This window comes from Cupressus sempervirens, chromosome 7 (genome assembly GCF_028749045.1).
Source record: "Cupressus sempervirens isolate cs-2001-9-10 chromosome 7, ASM2874904v1, whole genome shotgun sequence".
Classification (NCBI taxonomy): Eukaryota; Viridiplantae; Streptophyta; class Pinopsida; order Cupressales; family Cupressaceae; genus Cupressus; species Cupressus sempervirens.
In genome coordinates this window covers 404,457,540-404,481,806 of record NC_143124.1, presented here as the reverse complement: position 1 = coordinate 404,481,806, position 24,267 = coordinate 404,457,540, and the positions used below count along the sequence as shown (strand labels likewise).

At 32.8% G+C, this 24,267-nt stretch overlaps 1 pseudogene; it reads left to right on the top strand.

The window, feature by feature from the left end:
- The window catches only part of LOC149547237 (L-aspartate oxidase 2-a, chloroplastic-like), a 169,924-nt pseudogene that overhangs the window by 140,265 nt on the left and 5,392 nt on the right, over positions 1-24,267 (top strand).

Below are 24,267 nucleotides of genomic sequence, written 5' to 3'. Positions count from 1 at the left end.
GAGCATATAGGTACTGAATCAATTATTTTGTAATTGAGATAGGGAAAATCTCTTTATAGAGTGATCATAATAGGCCTATGAAAATCTCCTACTAAAATCATTACTCTATTATAATTTTTAAGCCCTCTGTTGGAACTCAAAATTGAAGCCCTGATTTTGAGTACCATTGAGGAATCAATACCTTATGGATGCTTTTTATGCAAATGTAGCCTGTTGTCTGTTTGAGGCCTAAATGGTGTTTGAGTGGCTTGAAATCTTTCATTTGACATATGCATGTGATCCACAATGTTATTTTTCCATCCTAAATCATTCGGCGAAGTCCCATTTTTAGCTAGTGTCAAAATTTGCAATTCTGCCCAGGTGTCAAAATGCATACAGTAACCCAATTTGTCTTTGAATATCTTTTACCCAGGAATGTGTCATGACCCATTTCTTTGGGAGAATTTAGTGTCTATGGTAGAGAACCTATTTTTCATATTTTTAGTTGATTTGAATCCTTTTTACTAGGTTTTGAATCCCCCAAAAGTTGGTCTTTTATTGATGTCATACTGATGTGAATTGTTCAAAATTCTAGGAGGCCTTGTTTGATTTGTCATAATTTTGACACAGTTTACCAAAATGAGAAAATTCCTTTTGCACTACATTTTAGAGGTTAGAGACTTTCTATGTACCAATTTTTAAATCTTGACGAATACGTTTGATAAGTTTTTGAACGTGATTCCAAATGCAACTTGTAACTTTTTACTAGCATCAAGAAGTGTAAAGTTGTCAGTACTCATGTTTGTGATGTTGTATCTCAAAATATGATAGGTGAGATCAAAAAAATTGTACCACTATATTCTCCTCTAAAAATAATTTAAGTTTTCCAATTTTTGAGTCTTGATGAATCCGTCTACACACTTTCACAGGTCCATTCCATCTGCAAAAAATTGCTTTTCTATAAAGTGTTTCCAATCTACAAATTTGAGTAGCCCACTTTGACCACTTTCCATTTGTGTCATGTTATTCATGATGAGACCTAATTATAAATTTATACTCTCTTAATGATAGTGAACCAATGCCCTAATTTTCATTTTCCCAAGTGTTAGTTTGCCCAAGTTTTGAAGCCAAATCCAAAACCATTTTGGGGTTTTCTGACATGTTTTCTTGCAGGCAGTTCTGAAAGGGCAACTTCGACAGTTAATATATTTTGACTTAAAATTATTCATGAGATGAGATTTGATAGGGTAGGAGTGTGAAAAGAAAATAATCAATGTGTCTAATTTCAGAGCCTGGTTAGTTATTTTTGTTAGTTTTTTAGGTCAATCAAAGGACCTCCTAGCACCAAATTGAAAATTCGCTAAATAAGTTTTAAAAAGTTTTAAAATGATGAGAACTAATTGATTCTTGATCAAATTGGTATTAGATGTTCTATCGATAAATCTGACATGTCATTTGTTTGAATAGAATTTTTTTTAGCTAGACCCAATTTGGGCCTCACTATTTGCATTAGTCTAAATAGAAAGTTGGGTTTTGAATGGTATTTTAATAAGGAGGTATGTTGTTGAGCATTTTGGATGGGCAGAAATTATTAGTTAAAGCTAGGTTTTTTTATAGAGATATGATACACTTCTTAGAGAACCTTTTGAAGAGTAATTTTGGGGAATGACTATTTGAGGCACATGTTTGTAAGAAACTTTCTTCCAAAAATCTTGAATCTTGATAATCTATGCAAGCTATGCTAAAAATATTCTCCAAGGTTTGACTCACATTTGTTATCAGTATATGTAAATGGAAGCCAAAGGAGTTTGATAATGAGGTTTCTTAGCCGATTATGATTGGGCCAAATAAATGCGGAGCTACCAATATAGCGCATTTCATTATTAAACACGAGAATTTAGAATTCGAGGAATATACCATGTAAATCAGATGAAAACAATCTGCCTCAAATGTTATAACCTATAATGGTGGTGATTTCTTTCAAGACAACTTCTATGAAGCAGTGTATGCTATCGGAGGCCCAAAATACTATCTCAAATAAATCTTAATTATACATTACTACGTAGAAAAGATCAATGATGTGTTCATTTATGACATGAAATTTTAAGGAGAAGTTGATTGAAGCACCATATGTAATTGTAGGTCTTGGTGAGAGAATAAAAAATTGAAGAAGAAACCTTTAGGGTAGGAGGTGTATTTGAGAACAAACAAAATGGCAACCATGGATCTTTGGAAATACTCCTCATCCAAAGTCATGGCTATGTGCAAGGATCCCTTTCAAAAATGACACCCCTTCCCATTGCGAAATGCCACAAAAAATGTTATGAGTATGTCACCATGTGAAATCTGAAGGGAAGGGACTCAAGCATCTAGAGACTTGCATTTGAAAATTTGGGAGTGCTCATAGTTACAGAGGCAGTCACAAGAGTTGTCATTTGCAAAGGCAAAAGTATGGAAGATAGAGAAGTTTCCAGTTAAGAGAAAGAAGATCCACACAATCAGGGGAGTTCCATGTTAAAGCAAGTCACTATATATAAGATTTTTAATTGGCATTAGTGCAGAGGGAGCTCATGCACATGAAAGAAGGAGCCTATGAATAAGAAGGTAGGGGAGCATTAAAAACAAAGCACCTCATGCCAAATAAGGTGAAGGGGCCTGATGCTTTGGCATGTGAGGAAGGGGGAAGTCTATGTTAGAAGGGAGTAGGGAAATATTATTATGTAATAAAGAAAAATAAATAAGGTTTGTGTAGAGCTATATAAATTATAGAGGTCAACACTTTGAGCTAATTTTTTTCAGAGTGGGAAGCAGAATTTTCTTGGTGATTCAAAGGCGAAGCTGTATTGTTTTTTTTTTGTTGTTGGCTTCTTTCCTTCATTCACTAACTAGGAACTTCTTAATGGAGTGAGTGTTGAGTTGCTAGATGTGACAGACATTATGGATGAATTTGGAGTTACTTTCAAGAAGTAGAATGCTATTCTAAAAGAAATAAGGAAGCCCAAGATGTTAGATTTTATGTAGATTTCTTGATGAGATGTACTAATGTTTGTTTCCTCTTAAAGCTGGGAGAAAGGCACCCTCAAGTCTATAGGGGAGCTGAAATAAAGAATATGCACATGCCAAACAAAAACTTAGCAGACCATGTTAAGAAATGAAAAAATCCCAGCATCAAGTATTATGTTCTTTCTACACATGCAGGTCACCACAAGGAAAATGTGTACAGCCTACTATTGTAAAATCCAACCACCACAAGAAGAAAGCAAAGGGAGGATATGATTTTTTATCCCACATTCACCAAAAGAAGGTTTTTCAATGTGTTTAAATATTATTCGACTCACTATTTATGTTGTCTACAAGACAAAAGGCTTTTGCAAGTTGTAGGCTTATGTGGTGGGACTTGTGCATGTCAGCTAGCTAGAGGCAAGAATGGCTGAAATTTTGAACAAGCATGCAAAAAAAGGTATGATATGGCAAGATGCCAGAAAAACATGTTGGATGTCAGTGATTGCCATGTCACCACCAAAAAATGGGAGGATTTTCTTGTAGTGACATGGCAACTTGCTAGAAAATTCAATAACAAGTATGTTGCAGGGCCCACTCGAGGTTGTTAGCCAATGCAAATATGGCATGTGGTGCTAGTTGTATAGGTAAGAGCCAATGTAGATGTGACACATGGCACTACCTAGGTGGTGATGGGAGTTATAAGGGAATTTTTTAAAATATGATTTTCCAATTTGAGCATTCAACATTTAGTTTGAAAGATTGAAATATTTGTTTTAAACAAATGACTTTCTATAGTTTTAAACTATGGAGTATTTTTAAAATTTTCAATTTTTTTCCTTTTAATTTGTTTGTTCATAGATGGGAGGCTCAATTTTCAAATGGTCACCAAGGGGGCTATTTCTATCCAAAGCACACACTCCAATATACCGTCAGAACTAGGAGGAAACAAGCTATCAAATTATGAAGTTTGCTTTTGCACAAGAGTTCACTAGTACATGTTATAGGAGATTTTTTCTCTTAGAGTGATTTGTGTGTTTTATCAGGTGTTTTGAGTTGCCAATTGCAAAATTTAGTATAGAAATACCTTAAACATGTTTAGTGACTCTTGTATCTAGTTATTTTGAGTCTTTGTTGTGTTTTGGCTTCAAATTGATCAATTGGCACATATTTGGGTTCAATTATCAGACTTTTGTCTTTTACTAAGATATTTTTTGCATTTGGAAAGAAAAAACAGAAGGGATATGTTGTGATATTGCTATCAAGATATAACTGTGTGATTTTTGAGTCAAAATCATTGACCCATGTTTCATGAGTAGTGATTCAACATGAATCCATCTCTCATGAGAATAAATGGAACACTTAGCACTCATTGGATCTAGGTGATGCTCACAAGGGTGAAGCACCAGGACTTCTCAGGAGGTCACCCATCCCAATACTACTCCAACCTGAGCGCGCTTAACTATAGAGTTTCCTCCATGGTTAAACCCAAAGCTTGCAACCCCATTTGCAAAACCTTCACCAAGTGTTGTGCCTTATGAATCATTCATTAGAAAGCCCCTGGAGCTCATCAATTGATAAGTAGGAGATAATTTCCACAGTAAGTCAAATTGTGATATTGCTATTAGGATTTAACTGTGTGATTTTTGAGTCAAACTCATTGACCCATGTTTCATGAGTAGTGATTCAACTGGAGTAGTATTGGGATGGGTGACCTCCCGAGAAGTCCTGGTGCTTCACCCTTGTGAGCATCACCTAGATCCAATGAGTGCTAAGCATTCCATTTATTCTCATGAGAGATGGATTCATGTTGAATCACTACTCATGAAACATGGGTCAATGAGTTTGACTCAAAAATCACATAGTTATATCCTAATAGCAATATCACAACATATCCCTTCTGTTTTGTCTTTCCAAATGCAAAATATCTCAGTAAAAGACAAAAGTCTGATAATTGAACCCAAATATGTGCCAATTGATCAATTTGAAGCCAAAACAAAACAAAGACTCAAAATAACTAGATACAAGAGTCACTAAACATGTTTAAGGTATTTCTATACTGAATTTTGCAATTGGCAACTCAAAACACCTGATAAAACACACAAATCACTCTAAGAGACAAAACCTCCTATAACATGTACTAGTGAACTCTTGCTCAGGCTAGAGTAGTACTGGGATGGGTGACCTCCCGGGAAGTCCCGGTGCTTCACCCCTATGAGCATCACCTAGATCCAATGAGTGCTAAGTGTTCCATTTATTCTCATGAGATATGGATTCATGTTGAATCACTACTCATGAAACATGGGTCAATGAGTTTGACTCAAAAATCACACAGTTAAATCTTGATAGCAATATCACAATTTGACTTACTGTGGAAATTATCTCCTACTTATCAGAAGGGATATGATTAGTAGGTGATGAGAGAAGGTAGAGAGAGGCTATTCGGCTTCTTGGGAAAGAATTATGAGGGGACACTTGTCATCTTTTGATCAAATTCAAGAATTTCTTGCTTTTTATTTATCCTTTCTTATTCTCTTTTGTAAATGTTGTTTGTTGGTTTTCAATTTTTAGCTTTAGGAGCTTTGCTTAGGCTATGAAAGCCACAGACCCAATATTTCTTTTTGTATGAACATAAATTAAATGTTTATGTAGATAGTTGTTGTTTTTTTGGTGACTATGAAGTATTTTTGTACATCTTTCATGAATTTTTTTCAAGGAAAATGAATTAAAAAAAACAGTAAGGGGTTTTAATTTTAGTCTGAATCTTGTCTCCTCTTCATGGATTTGTAATCTTTTCTAGTTTGTGAACAAAGATCATAAACTAGGTTGGATTTTTTTTTAAAGTGAATGTGGTTGAATTATTTTTCTTGTGGAACAAAGGGCCATGTAATTGCTTGATATTTATCATAGGATTTGCAAATTTCATGGTGGGATAGGTCAAGTATGAGATTTATTTTGATGTAGATGTCTATTCACAAGGTGAAAGATAGATCAAAGATCTTGATGTATGAATTTTGGAAAATATTTCGAGAAGATGTATGGTTGTAATTCATGTAATTTCCCAATAGATAAGGTATTGATCAGTTTTAGGATCATTCAATTTTGTTGCTCATATCTAGGTCTTGCTATTATCAACATATTAAATCATCTTTTCCCTTTTATGTTGAAAGTTATTCAAAGTCTAACCCTCACTTAGCTTACTAGTTTCATGAGTCATGCTATTAGCTATTTCATGCTTATGATTTCTTGGATAAGTATAGAAGATTTAAGGGTTTCATCTCTTATTCTAGATTCTAATTATGCTCATTGCACTGGTCACATAATCAAATCTTAAGAGGTTCACTCACCTAGGTTTTGCAGAGCCTGAAGTGAAGAAGGAGTGTAGCCTTATAGTTGGCTCAGGTTCTTGGTGAATTGTGTCCATTATTGGAGATAGCTACCCATAGATGCATTCTTGCCTTGCATTCTTGGTTATTCAAACTCTATTAAATCAGGAGCCAACACCCTATAAGATGGAAAAACCTAATAGTCTTTTAAGTGTTTAATAGGATAGACCTTTCACTAATCAGATTGTATCTTATGGTCAAACATTGAAACCTTAACGGGTTAACATTATTGGTCCAACACTAAAGATTTTTGGGTTTCATCCCCACCCTTGTTTTACCTTCATCTTGAAGTGTTTATGAGTAATGAAATCATTATGTTATGTTTTGAACTATTATGGATGTGATGAACTTATTTTATGTTTAAACATTACAATTTTAGTGATGAATTAGGTAATGATTTAATTAAATTAATTTAGAAGTCAAAAGTTTAAGATCCTAATTCACTGCCCTCACAGTATCTTGTTTTCCATATATATTCCAACATATACAATGTAGTGTTCTATGGTATATTGTGATCTTTTTCATCTCTATGTTAGTGTACCATTAATGTTTATTTCCTTAGGTTGATAGGTGAGTTTTTTTTACTACCAACAAACATTCTATCTCACTCTTACCAAGAATTATTAGGCATTATGAAAGATATTGGAATAGAGTGTCAAATAATACATGGATATCACATTGATTATGTTACATATCCAAAACAACATAAATTTACAAAAGAATTCCTTGATTATCACATTAGTAGATACCGATTAGATCAAATAAAAAAAAAGGTTTGTTACAAGGTTCTTTGGTACATTCCAATTATTCCACCTTTGCAATGATTATTCAGGTGCACTACCTTGGAACAATATATGGATTACCATGCATGCAATGAAAGTTAGGATTAAATTATGTGAATTCCTACATATGGTTCTACATTTATGGACATAGAAGATACATGGTCACTCTTTGAAGAAGAATCTCATAATGTGAAGCTTTTATTGAGAGCAGATAGTGTCAATTCATTTGGAGCCCATTTGGCAAAGAGAATATGGTAGAACTAGGAATTTGTCTATTCTCAAAAAAAAAACTCTTTGTTTGGGCACACCAACTAAGAATTGTGAATTGGAATACAATTGGAATATGTATTCCAATTGCGCCCCAAAAATGAGCTTCTCCAATTCCACCTAAATATGTAGAATTGGAATACCTATTCCTATTCCATATTTAGTTTATTAGATACCATAAAAAATTTAGTCTATAAAATTTGTGTGGTAACATTTCATTAAGCATTGGTGCTCAAAATATTGCCAATTGTGTTTGGTTGTTTGTTATCATGCAATGGAATTTTTTGGGCATTATTCCATAGCTATCAGGTATGAACTATGGAATATTTATTGGTCTCATTCACCTATTTCACTATAGGGTTGTCCTATTTTATTGCAGGGATCAATTTTTTTTTTAAGGGTTCTTTGTCATGCTAGTTATGAAAAGCCTCATTAATGTTATGGGTGTATGGCTCAGAGTTGTAGTGAATATATTGCTTAAAGCTTCTATTAAATAACATCATGCAAGTAGATTGCCCCATCACTAAAAACCACTATGAAAAATATCCTCTATTTTAGAATATTGCTTGTAGACTTCCATGATTTCTCTGCAAAAACAAGTCTTAGAAATGTAGCCATGACAAAAGTGAAAAACCCTTCTCTTGATAAAATGAAATGCAACAACAAACCTAGCACTAGAGATTGCAAAAAAATTCCTTATCTTACTCATGTGAAATCATCTTAATACTTTTGTTTTTCCTCTTTTAGTTTTAATCATCTAAAGCATTCATTGTCATAGATCTCATGACCTCACATGTGTAATAGTTGAATCATAACTATAAGATGATTCAAAACATGTGAGATTTAGGGCATGCATCTAAGGAATGAATATGATTTCTTCAAAATCATTTACTAAAGAAGTTCTTACCCAGTGCCAAAGTACCAAGCCATTGAAACAAAAATCACAAAACTACAGGGAAAAAACATTATATTGAAACTTAAAAAAAAACTTATTCAAATTCTAGTTTTACACAACCAAACATAAAATAAACATATTCTCAATCAAATGTTGAGGGAACCAAACATAAAAGAGGAATACATATTCAAATTTTTTATTCCTAGAATAACAAATCTAGAATATATATTCCTATTTCCACCACCAACCCTTGGAGAAATGAGATCTATTGACTTGGTCTAGCCTATTTTGGTTATTAACAATAACATTCCTCCTTGTACATTCATCAAGAGGGATCACATAATGTTGGAAATGATTATATCAGGTATTTTTCCATTTAATAATTATCTAAATTAATTTTTTAACACCACATCAAAATTAACAAAGTAATTATAATTTAAAGATAACAGATTTCCAAAATCCATGATAATAAGATTTATGCTTCTGGGTAAGATTGTGTGAGAGCTTTTTTGCATCAACATTTCAGATCATACTCAATGATCCATCATCAGGATGAGAGTGCTAAGAATGTGATGGATCATTGAGTATGATCTAAAATGTTAATGCAAAAAAACTCTCACACAATCTTACCCAGAAGCATAAATCTTATAATTATAATTTTTTAATGTCTATTCAACTAGGGAAGTACCAAGTCAAGGATATGAATATATATATTTAGCCCCTTTTTGAATTTTTTTTCAAATTATGGAATGGGGTCACAATTTATGACATCTCTAGACCAATATGACAAAGACAATTTCAATTCCTTCTAATGCCTCTATGGAGAATACATGATTTCGTCGAACTAACATTTTTTTTTGGTATGTAAAATTATTACCACATATTTTTGGTATGTAATAGTGCTACCACATTTTTCATTGTATTTTTAAGTTTTGCATGATAATTGTAAATATCAAAGTTAACACATTTCATCCAATTATACTAAGTCATGTAGGTCTTCAAACAAAGGGAAATTTTTCAATTCCAATTTGTTATCCAAAGATAAATCTCCTCATTTAGTTTTTTTAGGAAAGTAGGTGTTTGATAAGCATAGGCACTATCTCCACATAGATCATAAGTATCAAATTTCCATAAAATATCTTTTCAATGGGAAAGAAAAGACAACATCAAATCCACAAAGAATGATACATAACCTATGGAAGTTGGAATATAATAGAATGTGTCATTGAGCTACTATTATTCCATTTGATTCTTTTTGTATGAAATTTATATTTGAATATTTTTTTTTATTAGTAATGATGTAATTGATGTTTTTGAAGGTTGTCGACACATTGATGAGAAACTTCCAAACAAATTAAAAAGTTATTCTAGACAATTTACTAGGTTGTCACACTACGAACACATCTCAATCTAAATGTGTTTGATGTTATGCATATTGCAAAGAATGTAAGAAAGAAACTATGGAAAATATATGATAGAATGCATGACAAATAAAAAATTTTAAAACAATTATAATGAAATTCATAAATCCAATCATTGATTGATGTTTTTCATTGAATCAAATAGAAATAGAAACTAGATTAATACAAGTGCCCTTCTTTGGTTATTAACACAACAACAAATTGGTACCATAAAATTGTTGGCATTTATTTATTATTGCCATTAGTGACAACACTTATCTATATCAATATAGCTACCAAGCTCAACACTTAGTTTCCTACACTCACTGAGCATTCTAGTTTTAACCAATCTTTTAAGTGCTTAGCAATTTACACTGAGTAGAACAATGGTTGTCGAGTGAATTAAGGCAATGTGAAGCTTTGCAATGTCTACTTAGCTTTGCAGCATCTACCAAGCTTTGCAATGTCTACTATGTAGTAAGTTTATGTCATGGAAATTTAGTGTAAACCAAGCATTAGAAGAAGTAGTGTTTACCAAGTGAAGCAAGGTAAACTCAGCATGCGGTATCTACCAATTAACACTACATCTACTGATTCGCTATTGGCCATCGAGTTCAGAACTACATCGAGTGATCATTATGGACTGAGCCTTCACTTCTACCAAGTTCATGAAAATGCCATGTAATGCAATGGATGCTAAGTATCAGAAGGTCATTGAGTCAGTTCAATGAACCCAAGTTATTTACTATTGGGCTAACTTTGTAATGTGTTGTTCATTTGTATCTTGGCCAACCTTGTTGTTTTGTAAATTGGAAAGGTATATCTGTAAGATGCATTATAAGATATCAATATATCAAAGTACTAAGCAGTATATTTGAGAAGTGCATGTGAAGGATTATTAGCAGCAATTAAAGGAATGTAGCAAGGTCAATACAAAAGAAGAAAAGTCATATCTATCACATAAGGTGATTAGTGCATAAAAGATCTTATCATTAATTAGTTGTAAGTAGATCCACTACTTCATCCTAACAGGTGAATCAGTTTCTAAATCCTTTAACAAGGTAGAATTAATAGTCTTTGTATAAATCTCTTAACCAAGTACATACTTCATTGTATGTTTGTAAATCCTCTAACAATTTGGACCTAGCAGCCCTTTGTGCTCCTAATAGGGAAGATCACTAGAAGTGGTCAATGTAAGCCTTAATAGGCTAGCTTTGTGTTGTAGTAGTGAAGTTTTGTGGGTACCATCCTCACCTCAATTTTACTTTCTATTTGGAAGGTTTCTTGGTCACCAAAACATTGTGTTCTTTTGTGTGATGAATGTTTTATCTTTTAGTACTAATATATGCAGTAGTATAGGTGGATTTGTGGTGAATTTAAAGAAAATTTTAAAAGTTACTGATTCACCCCTCCCCTCTCAGTAACTTATCTTGTCTTGAATATTTCCAACAATTGGTATAAAAGCTTTGTGGTTCTCAAGATAAAGCTTGGCAACTTGAACAAAGATCTAAGGAAAAATGGAGATATTCAGACTTCACAAGGCAATTGAAAATGAAAAGCTAGATCTAGAGATGGCCATAGCTCAACTCAAGGAAGCAAAGGAACATCTTTCCCAATCCCTAAAAAGAAGAAAGGAACTTGCAAATTAGATTAATGACCTCAAGTATGTTGAAGAAAAGATTGAAGGCCTTTTTCCTTCAAGTAGCTTAGATGACGCAAATAATGAAATCAAAGAACTCCTAGAAAAGAATGGATCTCTATAGGAGGTATTAAGGAAACTCAAAAGGGAACAAAAAATTCAATCAGTTAGGCTATGTGAGATTTTAGAACAAAGGAATAAGGAAAAAGAAGACTTGGAAGCAAGAAACAATGGAGAACAAAATCAATCCAATCGACATGAAGACCTTATTGATCAAATCACTGAAGAAAATGAAGAAATCAAATTCTCAAAGCACAGAATGAAAGAATAAGAAATGATCTAAATTATGAAAGAGAAAATAATGAAAGAAAAATGAGAGAACTGAGATCTGAAAAGAAAATCTTTGAAAAATTGAAGAATGACCTAAATGCTAAAAAACAAATCAATGAGAGAATGATGAAATCTCAAGAAGACATGAATCAATTGAATCAACAAAATGAGAAGAATCTTCCTAGGTAAAAAGGTCAAGTAGGACTTGGATACAATGAAAAGAAGGTGAATTGTCCAAGCAAGGTGCAAAAGGGAATCAAAAACCCTCATGCAATCATTGTGGGAAAATTGGTCATACATGAAACAAATGTTGGAGCAATGGAAAAGAAAAATTCAATGGAAAGTGCTACAACTACAATTAGTAGGGTCACAAAGCTAATGAATGTAAGGAGAAACAAAAATTTGAAGGTAAATGTCACAAATGCAAAAAGTATGATCACAAGGCATCTCAATGCAAATCCAAATCATTCAATCCAGCCAAACAACTTGTAAAGGCAATATTTGGATGGGACTACAATACCTAGTGCAGAAGTCATTATTGTGGAGAATATGGACACACTAGCATAAATTGTGTAAGGAATCACCTAAGAAGGAAGGATACTACAATAAGGTGTTACACATGCACTAGACTCTGTCATATAGTTCAAAACTACATTAATATAAGCAAAGTTGAAGATGAAAAGAAAGCAAGGGCTAACAACATAAGGAAGCAAATGAAGTAGCAGTGGATTCCTAAATCTACTGAGGATACAAGCTCAAGTCATGGAAGTGAAGTCACTCAAGAAGTGGGTGACTCAATCCTCTAAAACTAAATTCCTAAGATTGTGTTGGAGCTATACTCAGCAAGAAGATCATAAGTAGTTGCAAAAAATATGAAGAATACAAATGATCCAATCAGTACTCCAGATACACAAGGATCATAGAAAGGTTATCTTTCACTCAGTTGTATTAGACTTCACTGAGGAAAGTTGGTTGAAGACCTTATTGAGCGAGGTTGGGAGTAAAGGAAATTTGGTTTGTATGTTGAGTTGATACTCTTGTTGAGTTATGTTTTTGGGTGATAGTGTATCACATTCTATGTCATTATGGTGTTGAACATTTATGAAAAATTTCAACAAAAGGGGCAATTTTGACTCTCTTTCTTCACCACATTCACAACATTCGAAGAGTAGAGAAATTTGAAAGAGAATTATAGTGTTTTTGAGCAATTTAGTAGTGATATCTTCATGAATTCTATCATCTACTGAGAAACGATCGAATGTACTAGTGGAAGAAGCACTAAACCAAAGAAGGGCTTTGAAATGCTGGTTAAGGATGTTGAATGGAAAGAACCAAACTTCAAGCTCATTCTAGCTATTACTAAATTAGTTGATCCTCATGGTGCTTAGTTGCAAATCCCATCAAAGGTACTCCTAATTAATGATATAAGAACTCATTTTTAAAGTACTATTCAAGAAGTAGGGACATTAGAAATGGATAATGCCCTAATTGAAATGTGTGTTGATGGAGTTTTGAAACCTGAGCATAAGCATTTCAAAATGAAAGGATTAACCTATATCCCTTACTTGTCATAGAATTTCCAAGTACAATGGATAAGCTACATATTGAGTCAATTCCACAATAGAAAATTATGGTTGGAGCAACCCATTCTAATTACAAAGAAGATGATACACAAGGTCGCGAGTCTACCAATGCTAAGCAAAGCTAAGACAACCAAAACCCTAGCTGAGTGGGATGGTAGCGGTTTGAAGATAAATAATGTCACTAACATAGAGCTTAGGTTTGGCATCCATATCATTTCACACAAGATCTATAGTTTGAGTTGGTCGAATAGTGTTCCTTGTGAGGTAGTTGTCCTAGCATACAAAGTTGTAAAGAAGAACCTCTAATGTGATCTATCAGATGTGTTACTGAAGCAATTGAACAAAAACATTGATAGTGTGAAGACTTCCAAGAACAATACCTTCAAGTTTGGGTCATTGCTTACTTGCTTATTCTTTTATGTTCAAAAATTCTCCCATCTAATGGCACAATCATGTGGAAGAAAGAAACCCCTATTCTTTATCAAATAAATTAATTTATTGAAGAAATGGGTGAAAATTTTGAAAGGGTGTTGGATAACTAATTTGAGGTGTTCAAGGAGAAAATGAACAACAAATTTTGAATCCCACCCAAGCTTGTAGAAGACTAAAAGGATGATATATGTTTCATGGTGGACTATGATAGAGTGTACATTCAAGCAGTCGTACCAAGATTGACATGGATAAAACCATTGCCTTATGAAATTAATATTGATGAAGCTAGAGATGTCATTGAGGCATTAGTAAATGAGCCAACCAATCCTATTCTTCCTACATTTGGCACATATGAGGAAGCCAAGAAGAGGATAGAGCTTAGTATTAAGATTCCTCAAGCTCTCAATAGAAGCAAGAAGAGAATTGCTAAATCAAAGACAACTGAAGGTCCTCTAATGCTTGCTGAGGGCAAGGGTGAGGATGAAGAGGAGGAATATGAAGAAGAAGAGGAAGAATTAGAGAAAGAGGAACCAAAAAGGAAGAAAGGTAGAGTGTTTATCACTGAACCTCAAAAGCGGCCAACTGTAGTGTTCACGAAGAGATCTAGGAAAGGTAAAAATGAACCAGTATTTATCCATTTCGCACTTACATTTGAGGAAAGAATGATACAGCTAAGAGTTGGAATAGGAATTTGCAACTTCAAAGTTCTCAAATATGAGAATCAGACTCTAGCTGAGAAAAAAGAGATTGAGGACTTAGTTATGGAAAAGATGGGTATTTGGAAATACTTCCCTACACAAATGCAACCTCAAATCCATAGAGATCTCTTTGATAAAATCAAAGGCAAATGGGAGAACACGGTGCAAACTATAAAGGACAACTTTGAATAATTGCTAAGACAGTTGATACCACATGTGACTAATGCAAAAGTGAAGAAGGCAATAAAAGAGCATGAAGATAGAATGATTCTAAAGCTTAATGCATCCTTCATATTAATGAAGAATATAGAATTAAGCATGCCTTAAATGTTTGGAGAGATATATATCATCTCAACAAGCCATTAGAAGAAATTGTTGAAATTAAAGATGATGACAACATTGACAATAATGATGATGATGACAATACTCCTTTAATCATAGTTATTGTAGGAGAATTTCATGCTCTAATGGAGGAGGAGAAAGAAGAAGAAAAGTAGGAAGAAGTAGAAGAGGAAGAAAAGGATGAAGATTATCCAGTTAGAAGAGCAACCAAAGAAATTACATCTCTTCCTCACACTCCACCAAATATTGTCACATCTATGGAGATAACTTCTACTAGTGAGATTTTGAGCACAATAGTAACATCAATTTCTCAATCTTCACTAGCCACCTCCCAGTTCTAGGTATCTACAATGGAAGTTTCAAGCACTTCATCCACTAAGATGACTATTACTTCTTTAGCTACCAAGTTAGCTCCCTCTGCTCCTGCATCATCAATAAGTGCAACAGTGAATTCTACAATTTTGTCTTCATCTATTCTAGTTAGCTCTATAGTTTTGTTTTCATCAACATTATCTACATCTAATTCAATTCTAGTTAGTTCATATATTTCTATGGGTATTCTATCCAGTGGCATCATTTTTGGGAAGTGTTTCAATTTTTGATTCAGTTAGTACTCCTATTGGTATGCAATCCTTAAGTCCAATCCCATTTTTCACTGCTAGTCCTTCTCTCTCCTCTATTATGTCTATTCCAAAGGCCAAGCCAGTAATCACAGAAGTAGAACAGAGGCAACCATTGAAACTTATGATCAGTAGAAAGGAAATTGGCAAAGACATTGACTTAGATACAGAGATAGAAATACCTACAATTGACTTTGACACTACTATTGTTGAAGAGATGAGGTTAGCAAGTCAACTCATAGAGAAGAAAGCTACATAGAAGCAGTTAAGGTCTGAAAGGGATAAGGAGTATAGAATAATTGAGAATGGAAAGAATATAATTACAGAAGCTATAGGTGTTGAAGTGGATTCCACTCAACACATTTTAATTTAGTTAGAAGAGGCTATACAGAAATATAATGAGGTCTCTTCCGGACAAGAAAAACTAATTGAAAAGGCTGAAAGGAAGTTTGATGACAAGGTGCTAGAGCATATTGCTTAGTAGATTGCAATCAAACAAGTTGAGTTGTCTACATTTTTGGGTAATTTTCAAAATTCTTCTAATAGTGTAGCATCACTTTTTTCCAAACTTTGTGATGTCTCTAGTTTTACTAAAGAAATAAAGGAGAAGATAAATAAGATCGATGTTGATATGCAATCAAGTGCATCAAAATTGCAGACTAACCCCTCCTCTAGCTCCTCTCATCACACCAAGGTGAAATATCTAGTAGACATGCAGGTAGAACTTCTAAGAGAAGAAGCAAGAATAAGAGAAAACTTGATTGATATTCAGAACATGGTCTTACCAATAATGGATACAATGAAAAAACATAATGCTCATTGCAAAACATTGGTCCAGGATCATAACTTTTTAGTGGTTTATAACATGATCAAATTATTAGTAGAAGTTTAGATTGCCCTCTCCACCTACCAAATTTTGCAAGAGAATTGGGATAACTCATTTGCCCTCATTCTCAAGGTACATCAAGAATGTCTATCTCATTTTTGGTGTAACTATATAAATAGTATATGTAGCTCTTTGGCATTACTGTCAAAAAGGGGCAGAGATATTAGTATGAGCAAAGGGGGAAACACTGTATATAAGGAGAGATATCAGTATAAGTGAAAGGGGAAGATAGAACTCAATAAATTCAACATGTATATGTGTATAGCTATGTACATAAGTATCTTTGTATATACATTATGTGTCATCAAGGAGATATACATAGGAATGTATATGCAACAACTTTACAAAGATCAATTTTTTAAAACTAAAATTCAGTGAAGTTAGGTTATGTACATATGTTTTGGCTTATAAGTGTTTTTTCACTAATGCCAAAGGGGGAGATTGTTGGCATTAAGTTATTATTGCCATTAGTGACAACATTTATCTATATCAGTATAGCTACCAAGCTTAGCACTTAGTTTCCTACACTCACCAAGCATTCTAGTATTAACCAAGCTTTGAAGTGCTCAATAGTTTACATTAAGTAGAACAATGGCTACCGAGTGAATACATGCAATATGAAGCTTTGCAATGTCTATTGAGCTTTGTAGTGTCTACTGAGCAATAAGTTTGTGTTATAGAAATTCAGTGTAAATTGAGCATTGGAAGAAGTAGTGTTTACAGAGTGAAGCAAGGTAAACATCAGCATGGAGTATCTACCAAGTGACACTACATCTACCGAGTCACCAATGGTCACCGAGTTCATAACTACATCAAGTGATCAGTATGGACAGAGCCTTCACTTCTACCAAGTGCATGATAATGTTGTGTAATGCAGTGGATGTCGAGTATTAGAAGGTCACCGAGTCAGTTCAGTGAACCTAAGTTATTTACTATTGGGTTGACTTTGTAATATGTTGCTCACTTGTATCTTGGCTAACCTTGTAGTTTTGTAAATTGGAAAGGTATATGTGTAAAATGCATTGTAAGATATCAATATATCAAAGTACTAAGAAGTATTTTAGAGAAGTGCATGGAAAGGATTATCAACAGTAGTTTAAGCAATGCAAAAAGGTCAATACAAAAGAAAAAAAGTCATATCTATCACATAAGGTGATCATTTCATAAAGGATATTATCAACAATTAGTTGTAAGTAGATCCACTACTTCATCCTAATAGGTGAATCAGTTTATAAATCCTTTGGCAAGGTAGACTTAATAGTTTTTGTATAAATCTCTTAACCAAGTGCATACTTTATTGTATGTTTGTAATTACTCTAACAAGGTGGACCTAGAAGTCCTTTGTGCTCTTAACAGGGCAATCACTAGAAGTGGTCAATGTAAGCCTTAACAGGCCAACTTTGTGTTGTAGTAGTGAAGTTTTGTGGGTACCATCCCCACCCCAATTTTACTTTCTATTTGGAAGGTTTTTGGGTCACCAAAACATTGTGTTCTTTTGTGTGATGAATGTTTTATCTTTCAATACTAATATATGCAGTAGTATAGATGGATTTGTGGTGAATTTAAAGAAAATTTTAGAAGTTACTAATTCACCCCTCCCCTCTTAGTAACTTATCTAGTCTTGAATATTACCAACAAAAATAAATCATTTAGAAAACTAAATTTCCCATTGGATTTGTTGCATACATAAGAAGTCTTCTATCAAGGAAAGGTGACTTTTGGTTAGGGTTGAAAACACATGATTCACATACCTTCGTCAAAGTAATTCATATTCTTTACTATTTACAATATATTTGTAAGACACCATATACATTCCATTTTATTATTTTATAATATATTGAGAAACTCATTTTACTCTTATTGTAATATATTTTACCTCTATGTCCCCTACACAACTCTAACAACATGAGTGTCAAATAAGCTATATATGAGCTTGGGAAATACATGAGGTTAGAAGTGTTATTTCTTAGATTTGTTGTAAAGATGTCAATTGTTTTGTATTATTTTTCTTTTTTGTAATTCATTGTATAATTTTTTGTAGAGTCTTGTTAATATATTTTTGTGTGATAAATATCTTCTAGGTGGTTGTCATGTAAAGAATTTGATAAAAAAAAAATATACAACATTGGAAGACAAAAATTCCTCATCTTTTGTGTGAAATGAAAAAGTGTCTACCTTCACTTTTTTCAATGCAGAAGAACACTACCTTATACATATAGTTGAGGAGATTGAATTATGTGGGCTTGTACCAACTAGGCTAGTATAGATGGTTGAGAGGTACTTGAAATTTTTGAAGGGCTTAGTTTGACAAAGAGAACTTCCTTAGGGTTTTATGGTGGACAGATATATGATCTACGAGACCATGGTGTACATTAGTGAATATCTTCCCAAATTTGCAGAAAAGATCCATGTAGATCACATTTGGGATCCCGACTCTATTAATAGATTCGAAGGCGAGTAATTGATGGGGATAAGAAGGTTTATAAAACTAAGAGGTAATTATAAGATATTATTTTAGTTAATTAATTCTTATCCATCGTCAATATAAGTTATTTCTAAGTAGTCTATTTATTTTATATAGTTGTGTGTGAGTGGGATGCACTTGATTTGTTTATTAAGAACAATCTTCATTGGATCATGGTATAGATTGAATGATCTCGAAAAAAGGTTCACTTATTAACATGGTAAGGTGTTTCTTTATTGGTTAAGGAAGCTCATTGTAATAAAGATTCCAATGTTATGCCAATGGTAATTGATCTAGTAATTGGTTTAAGAGGTAGATAAGTATGTATAATTTTATTTATCATGACCCATATGTTTAATATCAACTCAGATATTAATGCATAATTTTGGCATGTTCACAAAATAATATGTCAAGCACCAAAAAGCTATTTACTACCATGGCTATAAAATTTTCATAAAAAATATAGACGATGTGAAGAGAACTCATGATTATGGGATAACTATAGTCTTTGAGGATAGTAATATTTCATCTAAAAATGACATGCATCCTCAATAATTTAAAAACAAATACTATGGCATTTTGGATGAAATAATTGAGTGCCATTTTAATTCCACATAAATTGGGTTGGTCATTTTTCATTAAACACAATCCAAGAGGAAGACCTAAAAAGGTATAGTGTGATTGAAGAGGATACCAAAGAAGTGGAAGATGAAGTAGATAATGATCCTGAATGACAATTAGTAGATGATGAAGATGGTAAAGAAGATGATGATGATGATGATGATGTTCATGATGGTGGTGGTGGTGGTGGTGATGGTAATTATGATGATGATGATCATGATGATGATGGACATAGTGATGATCATGATGATCATGATGACGACGATGATGGTCATGATGATGAGATGGATGAAGAAAATGATCAATGGAAATGTATGAGGTATGATCAATTAAATATAAGAGGTATTGATATATTCACCAAAAATTTGTTTAGGTAGTTAAATTTTTTCATGATTAATATATTTCATCTTCATGTCTAATGTCATTATATAATAATTTCATTATGTTCAATTCTAATGATAACAACATTGGTTATTTATGATACACATGCTACAAATATGTGTTACGATGCTTAATTGTTGGTACTGACTACTTTTAATATATTTTTTCTACATGATTGTCACCCTTTGTGGAAATAGGCTTAGTATTTTAGACAATGTGATCCCTTTTGTTCAGGATCTTGCATAGCTAGCAAACATAAATTAGAGGTAATAAATTTTAAAATATATATACAATGATTATGATGTATGAATATTTTCCATGTTATGTTCTATGTAATTTGTATCATAACTATCATGTAAATCATAATTAACTTAAGATAAATGATTTATATATGTATGAAATGATACCCATTCGATGAGGATCCTACACAATGACATGGATAGAGAGGTAAAATCCTTTTCGATGCTTTCTTTCTCTTTACCTTCAACATCAAATTTACGTAGACTTCCGTCAATATTAGTCTCCATTTTTTAGAACAATATTTCACTCCTTTAATTACATCTCCTATTTGATGGGCTATAGGTACCACTAAATACATATTTGTCAAATCTGTTGTCCTCAAGTGAGGGAAATTTGGGAATAGAAGAGGATAGTAAGATATGTAGTAGTTCTACAAAAGAGAGATGAACTATAGGTCAAAATATTAGAAGGAAATTCAATAAACACATTAAAAATTTCTTTACTCAAGGAGGGTCATGTTCTTATGATTATGAGACAAAGGGTGACTTCAAGTTTATATTCACAAAAAATTGGTACCAAAGGAATTATCTCCAATTAACACTAATTTTTGTGTTAACGAGAGGATTTATCACATAGATCCATCATCATTACATGGTTTGGGCCTATTTTCCATAGATGGCATAAAGATCAGTTATAAAAAAAATTGTTGAATTGATGGACTATGTAGGACCTTGTTAAAATGATAATAAATGGATGTGGATAGTTCAATATAAAAGAAGTATGCATATGTATGCACTATCCATAAATTATCTACAATGGAAAGAAAATAATCAAAGTAAAAGAGTTTCTATGTACATTAATGGAAGGTCAAAAGCAACATGGAACATTTTATTTTGTTTAGTCATTACAATCTTTGGTATATTTTCTAGCAACTCTTTTTGTTATGTTAGATCTAATCCTTCAAAGTCATTGAGTAAATATATGGCTTCTTAGTAGAGAAAAGGATGTGTTAATAACTCAATTGGCATAACTTTATGTAGGTAGTATGCATAGAAGGTCGAGAGAGAGTTTGAGAAATTATGGCTTTTGGTGCATCATTTGATTAAGAAGAAGATGACAACTTACATCTTTCTAGAGAGGGTGGGCATTCTCATCATCGTATCATTCATGCAATGGACATGACCAGAAGAGAGATTGAGAAACATTCATTGAAAGATGCTATTGAAAACCCTAACATAACCATGCTTGAACATCACTTTCCTTTAAAATTTCTTATATCTAAGGCACCTAAGTATTTTTTACTCTATAATGTGATAGAATACTTTATTTCTCTTTGGATGAGATGTATGTAGAAAATATTTAGTTACCTTTTGAATACCTGACCATGATAAAGAAATATTTGAATTTCATACTAGTCGAATCAGATGTATTAGTTATAAACACATATTGATTTCACTATAAATATTGACGGAAACTATATAATTTAAATAATCTATTTCTTGGAACGAAAACAAAAAACCTAATTTTTTATTTGCATTGCTTTGAATATTTATATGTAATGCATCAATTGTTTTATGATAATGATTTTTTTTTTATCAATACCATTAAAAGATATCTAATGTGTTCCACTAGTTTTTACTGATGTGATCAAATATATGTAGTTATCATGTTTATTTTTTCAACATTGATCTTTAATAGGTTTATATTGGTGATGATGGTAAAATGAAACATACAGAACATGCATTATTTTAAAGTATGGAGTAAGATTATACTGTTTTAGATTAAGGTAAAAACAAGGTTTGAAGGGGCCTCAAAACCCTTTACATCAAAAAGAAAGATATACCATGAAGCACTACTAGGTTTTAAAAGGACCTGAAACCAGCTGAACATCTAAACCAGGTTTTACAATGACCTGAAACCAACATATGTATCTAGAAAAAGCAACCAGAAAATACACTGGAATCTAGAAAGTAAATAGACTGGAAGGCAAGGTAACCAGTAAAACTTCCCAGACCAGTAACTAGTGAGCCAGAGCCACAACCCCCTCACCATCACAAAAAAACCAATCAAAACAAGGGAACTTAAGTTTTTCCTTTTGATTTGAAGTTTCCCTTACATGACCAAAGGTTCATATCTAAAAGGGGAGCAGAAAGCTTAAGATTATATTGTTACTCAGTTTCTAAATTTGAATTAATGCTTACTAAATTCAGCTAGAATTATATCACTGCTACTTTATTTTGCTAAAAAATAATTGTGTACCTCTTTTGATCTCTAGTTTGTATAGTTCCATCCAATTACATTGGCTCATCAAGGTCTACCTATGAAATCTTGTAATCATGAAAATACATTTTTAATATCTGAAGTTGTTCATAGAGCTAGTGGTATTTTTATAATCAAGCTATAAAAAGATTAATACCAATATATGATGATAGAGAAGAAGTTTCACTCAAATATGTTGTGGCACATAGTATTTATGATCGGTTGAAGATACAGAATGAGACATTTATTTTACTGGACATAAGCCACAAGCCTAAGGAGGAAATTCTCTCTCATTTTCAATACATTAATGTTGGAGAGTGTATGAGGCATGGACTTGACATAACATGAAATTGTACACCAATGATACCTGATGCACATTACATGTGTGGTTGAGTGCAATATGAACTTTATGGAGAGACATGTATACATCTTCTATATGTTGCTAGTGAAGTTGCATGCATAGGACTTCATGGTGTAAACACACTTGCAAGCAACAAATTAATCGAAGCATTGGTATTTGCACAAAGAGCTATTGAAAAATCATTGTATCTATTTTCTAATTCAATTGTTGGCATCAAAACATCAACTGATTGGCCTTTTCCTAGTGTGTTAGTTGTACTTGTCAAGTTACAACTAGCTAAAATCAAGAAATTTACAGCATTAAGATGGGCAAGGTTACAAAAGATCATATGGGACTATGTTGGAATTGTTCATTTTATCAATCATCTTAAAACAACTCAAAAGTGTCTTGAAGACTTAGAGCTTGAATAGGAGCATCATATGTTTAAAGAAGGGTGGAAGCCATGTATGGTAAGTCTTGAAGTATGCGAAATATGAAATTTTTTTTCCTCTGCCAATCTAGTTATCAAAAGTTCTTTGACAAGACAAGAAAGTAGGGGACTGCATTAGAGAGTGGAGTTTCCTGACCTTGTGGAAAGGCAAAGGCTTCTCACAATAATATTTCCCAATTTCGCATTAAAATCTACTTGGAGTACATATCTAGTTCACACACTTCTTGGGGATTTGATTTGCCAATGTGATAGTTCAAATGAAACTAAGAAGCAATCTCTTATATCACCAAAATATTATAATGTGTACTTTTTTTTAGCATTCATTGTTTATTTGGTTACTAGAGTGAACATATTTATTTCAAGTTGTTTTCTTCTTTCTTTCTTTCTTTCTTTTCTGGTGATGGTAACAAGTTCTTTCTTGGTATTCTTTTAGAGACAAACATTTTTGTTAAGAAAAGTTTCTTGCAATTATGAAAAAAGATGCATTAAATATTAGAATTTTTTCTTTTTGAGTCTTTTAAGTAACATGATTCAAAAATAGATTCAATCTATCTGAACATTTACATGGATGAGAGGAATATAATAACCTTTGAATTCACTGGTTGGCCTACAAAGAAGAATATGGAATATATGAATCTATTTATAATGAATACTTGTAGTATTCAATATTTGATGCATTTCTAAATGATTGTTGAGCTAATTTGTGCATTATGGGTTCACTGGATTTTGTTCTCAAAGTAGATGGACATGTACGTACTTTCAAACTTACAAAGATGAGAGGGATATCCATAACTCCCAAATCCTCAGGTTGGACTACAAAGAAGAATATGCAATATTTACTATTATTTATCATGAATGTTTGTAGTTAAATTAAATTTTGATAATATATTAAGATGATATAAAAAATGCACACATTGCAAATACACAAATACACAATTAAACTAAGCTTAATCATGCTAGTGTGAATATGTGTCAATATTAGTCAGTTAACTTTGATGTAGTTCATGGTTGATTGACAACCCATCCATTGATTTTTTGTAACTACCATGACAAGCCAAGGAACCTGTATTTTTTAAAGTTCCAAATTAATGATCCCGATTCCATAGATAAATTACATACCAAGATTTTTGAGGATGCATTGTGCAATGGATAATTTTTTTATGGAGATATGCATTCTTCATTCACTCCTCACAAGATGGAACTCTTCTTTCACTCCTTGCGAGCTGAAGCTCTTCATTTACTCCTTGTGAGATGGAGCTCTTCATTGGTTTA